At 44.3% G+C, this 5140-nt stretch overlaps 2 pseudogenes; one reads left to right on the plus strand and one right to left on the minus strand.

Annotated features, from left to right (window-relative positions):
- The window catches only part of LOC147975129 (uncharacterized), a 2360-nt pseudogene extending 2248 nt beyond the window's left edge, over window positions 1-112 (minus strand).
- A 4297-nt stretch (window positions 113-4409) lies between these two features.
- On the plus strand, window positions 4410-4923 carry LOC147975130 (uncharacterized; annotated as a pseudogene).
- Window positions 4924-5140: the final 217 nt, after the last annotated feature.

The following is a 5140-nucleotide window of genomic DNA, read 5'->3' on the forward strand; positions in this document are numbered from 1 at the left end:
CCTTGCCGATAGGCGCCTCATGGCTCGCTCAGTTCGCTCGCGGAGTTCTTAGATCAGTAGATCTGGATAGAGTCTCGCTCATAAAGGAAGAGTAGCGCGCTAGCGCGGCTTGCTTCGCTTTTCGACGCGGAGCTCGCTGCTGTCTTTTTAGCTTCAAAACTACAGGGCGTGCGTTAGCACTACGGCTTTTCAGCCTCCCTTTGCTGGTTTCGAACTATCACTGATCCCAGAGATCAACCTTCAAACCTTTTTCTTTGAATCTCAGGAAGGCTTTCTCGGGGAGAAAGCTGGTTGGGGAACTGCCAAATGACCTAAAAGAAAAAGAGGAGACTGACTCTGACCTTTCAAAGCCCTATCTCATCTGGTTGATAGTAGAAGATACATACGATGATACCATGGACATAAACGAGGTCGAGCATATCTTTAATGATTTCAAACTAAAGCGTACCTAAAGCCTGCCCTGGATATGAAAAAGGGATTTGAGCCAGAAGAAGATGAGGATCTATCACCAGATGAGGAAATGGAAACAACTAAGTATTAGTTAGGTTTAGGTTCAGGAAATGGAAATGGTAACAGCGGCCCAAAAATGGTAAGGTTTTCTTTTCAAAGAAAAAGGAACGCAAAAGTTTTGCGAAATCCTTATCTTTCGGCTTTCTAAAGAAGATAGGCCATTACAAAAACAAGGTATAACAGTCGACTTTCCTATCAGGATTTTACAACCTGAATACCAAGGGACCACTATTAGAAGAGAGCATAATAAGTAAATGCCGACGCCATCTTTGAATTTTTGGATGGTCGGCGGCGCCATAAACTCGATAGCCAGCACCGCGGAGTCAAGAAATTCAACTAAATAGAATCCTAAAACAATCTTATTCAAGCACACACGGGACCCACAGCAATGAAATTCACACAAGCGGCAATCATCCGAGCAGAGAATGGAGAAGGGAAATATACTTGAAATTGTTTTTTTCCGAATGAGAAAGCCTTTGGCAAACTCCTTGCAAATCTGTTTTTGCCGGGCACAATAGACATATCTGCTCAGTCACAACATAAGGAACCCCCAATGTTCCTCAAAGCCTACCCGGCCTGACAGCTTTAGTTGAATGATCTGATCCCGAAGCAAGATTTCTACTTAAATTGCTATGACTGGCCAACTAATGATAGGACTACCTATCTTGATGCTTTGAATCTGTATTCAGAGATTTTTTTTCCAACTACCGGGACTACTAATTTCAAGTACAAAGCTCTCCTATGAATATGCTACTGCTCTTACTTTCTACCTGAATCCGAGCATTGAAGCAAGCTCTTTATCGTGCCATAACCGAGTCTCTCCTTGCAGCTCTGACCAATCCACCCGTCATTGCAAATAACTGCTCCTTACTCTTTGATTGTATGTCCATTTTTGCTTGATGTCTGGCTCACCGGATCTGGTACATGAAAAAGCCATTCCTTTTCGCTTTCCTTCAACCACTCAGTATACTTTTTTACTGGAAGAGTCAAGCGAAAGCAATTAGTTTAGAAGGAAGAGGAAGACCTAGGGGGCTTACATCCTCATTTCACTCTTTTTGCTCCTGCGAGACACGACTCAACTACTTTTTACAATTGACAGGGTAGCCCGGAGGTCAGATGAAGGGTCTTCCCCATAAAGATAGATTAGTACTTGGAAGGTTCAGATGAAGGAAGGGCTGAAACAAGGCAAAAACTATTCAATGGGGTAAATAAATATGAGAAATCCGTGAGAATAGCAAACCCCTATCTCTTAAAAAGAAGAAGATAGATAGGTCCACGAGTTGAGACAGAGAAGTTCTAACTAATCAAGTAGGAGTTTACCCACGAGAGTCAGAGGATGCATCATCAAAGGGGTATAGAAATAATTCAGAAGCACTATGGCCTGAAGCGAAGGGCAGGAACGAACGGAATCAATGTGTTCCAATTTATCCGGAGTAAGGACAGCAGCTGAGAAGGGACAAAAAAATAGCGTAGACAAAAGGTAGGACCAGATCATGCGAAGAGCTCTTCGCCCTATTGATTAGGAATCTCGATCAGAAACCACCAGGCCATGTCTCCCGATAAAAGATGATCCCCACAATGGATGTCAGGCCTTGGCTTTATAAAATCTGATTGGATCCGCACTAGAGGATAAGAATACAGATAGGCTGACTAAGAAGATCTTCAAATTGTCTTACCTGAAAAGATGAGTTATTCAAAGGAATACCTGAAGAATAGAATAGAATAGAATAAACACATGGCACAGCTGGGTGCTAGAATAGTAGTTGATAGAAGTTCTAGTCACTTAAAAAAATAACCACTGCTTAACTTAATTAGATCGTAGAAGATAAGCAAGCGAGTTCGGGCAGTTAGTCCTATTTGAAGGTAAGAAGTTCGGGTAGTAAGGGCTAGGTTTATATAGGGGCTATATTTTTGAGAAACATATGGTCTTGCTCATTTCTCATCAAGGAATGGAGATTGGGTTGGTGTTTGGAAGGGGGATTCAGTAAACTGACCTTGGCCAGCAAGCAGAAAAAGGACTGACGTCTTGGGGCGCGCTAGCGCGCGTACTCTTCTTCTGCGAGACTCCATCCAAATCCACCACTTACTTGTTGGTTGCTGTTCCATTCTGTTATCTTAGACTATGCTGCCTTCTTCAATTCCATTCTTCGTCTCCCTAGTCGAAGTCTTCTTGCTGGCCCAACCCAACATGCATTTTAGAGTGCCGTGCCAGGGCGATAGGCGCTCCGCCAGTCACGCATGATCGCCAGAGCCTTTCTTGGCTATGTAAATATAGGGCCAGAATAAGTGCAAGATCCTCAACAAAATGGATTAAGGTGGGCTTCGGATTTTTCATAATTTTTTTTCTATCTTTTCATCAAGTTCTTGTTTGATCTGCCGCTATTATCACAATATCCCTCCTTTTATGGTTAATGCTATCAATGGTGAATCGATCATTCGCTATCCTTTTTTTAGAAGAGCTTTTTTGAATGGAAGAAAAGTAATGAAACCCGCGATGGCTACTGAATAACCTCCTTTGATTTTTTTTATAATAAACCCTTTTACCTTTTTCTTCGTTCGCCAAATCTTCTTCAGTTCTATCCAAGCTCGGTTTTGTCTGAATCTTTGTGGAAGAAGAAGCGGTTCGCCAGCCGCTACATCCAGGGATCCCACAAAATCATTAAACCTGGCGGCTGCTCGCTCTTTGATCAATGATTCACCAGCCACTAGATCGATGAAGAATCTCTCAAAAATCCGCTTTTTGATCAGTGATTCACCAGCCACTACATTCTTGGATCCCACCTTATTCTCAAACCTGGTGGCTTGCTTGATTGGCAGTCCTATAAGCTCATCTTGCATACAAATTTTGGGGGTACCAGGGCCTGCATCCACCAAGAACATTTCTTCCCTTAAGCGTAAGCGTAAAACTGAAGATTGTGAGGCGTTTCCACTACATAATAAGAAACTAGAATTAGATCTTGGAAATGATCGACTCCAATAGATGCTCATCATAAGCTTTTTTTTCCCTCCTATTCCTATTGATCAGAAGTATCCAGCAGCGCCACGCTAGAGTGACTTCCGAAGCGCTACGGACGGGACGAAATCCGGCAGCCAGTTGCTGGCTCTGAATAACCAGCCCAGCAAGAAGCTAAATTCTTCCATAACATAACATAACGGGGCGGGGTTGCGCGCGAGCCGAGTGACGTAGGTGCACAAGAGTACTTTGCGCCACAACCATCTCTTTTTTATAGGTTCTACGGACCGATGCCTCCTGCTTCATATGGTAAAAAAGAGTCATAGATATGCCTGTAATTAGAAGGAAGAACCGCCATAAAAATCTTCCTTGTGTATCGTCTGTAGCGGAACTATGAACGGGAGCTAGCAATCCGGACCGTATTGAAAAGGTTCCTAAGACACAGCATGGAAGAGTCAAAATATTCAGAAGCGAGGTCCAAGAATGAAGAAGGGGTAGAATTACTGAATGAATACGAGCTGTGGCTAATACCCGAGGCATAAAAGACGCATTTTCTACGGGATCCCGAAACCACCAGCCACCCCGACCTAATTCATGATGAGCCCACCAACTTCCTGGCGAGATGCCTACGGTTAAAAACAACCGACATGTCAAGATCCAAATTCGAATTGGTTCCTGGTCCTGGTCAGAGACCACCGTGTTCGCGCCGGCGGTCCAACAAAGAGGCGAAGTAGTGGTGTCTTTCTTTCCATTACGAACGACACGCTTCCCCTGCTCCCTCCCCGTGTCCATTAGCGCTCCTGTCCAGAGCGAAAGAAGGCGAAAAAGCGCCACCGAAGCAGCATGAGAAGGCTTCTATTGCTACGCAACAATAGAGCAGGCGCGCCGCCCACAAAATGTTTGAATGATCGGGTAAAGAGCGAGCTTCTTATATGGGATCCGACGCATCCAGCAGAGCAAAGCAGCGTTCCATTCTTTTCGGCGGCATCCTTCCGCATTGGCGGCGAGTGGAGTGCCACAATCCCGTTCATCATTTTTGATCTACATAACCCAAAGCCCATAGCACTGGCGACATCTCCGGCATAAATGCAAGGAGGATGTATAGCTGATATAGGATCTTGTGGAACTGGATTTGATTCTGCAAGCGGTTCGGCACGAACGAAGAAATTTCGAACAAAAGGATCGGAACTCGCTGATAGGAAAGGAGAGAAAAACAAAGCAATGCCAAGAGCTCCGTCAATTGCTGTTCATCGATAGACGAAGCTCTCTCTTTTTCATCTCGTGCCAGATGTAACAAAAGATTAGTCCTTTTTCCTTCTCGCGAACCACGGGAGCGCCCAGCGCCCAGAAGAGCAAAGCTCATTTTCAAAACAGGGTCAAGCGGCGCATTAAAAAGGGCTGGCCCGTTAAAAGGATGCTTACTTTGCGAACGAAGTTCAGAATCAACAAGGGTTCTCTGAACGAAGGGAGTGTACAACTGGGGCGCAACCCGACTTTTTTGTTGGAGAGACAGAATGGAGTTCTTCACGAAGTTTGAGACAAAGGAAAAAATCAAAGTTTCTCTATAGCCTCTTCGTTTTGAGACATTATGGCTTTGGGGTCGACCCCGGTAACAAAAAAGGAATCCATAAAAACTTGGGATCCAACACCATGATAAAATACTACCCTCATGATTAG

The sequence above is a fragment of the Triticum urartu genome, chromosome 4A (assembly GCF_056163025.1).
Source record: "Triticum urartu cultivar PI428250 chromosome 4A, HENAU_Tu73, whole genome shotgun sequence".
NCBI classification, from domain to species: domain Eukaryota; kingdom Viridiplantae; phylum Streptophyta; class Magnoliopsida; order Poales; family Poaceae; genus Triticum; species Triticum urartu.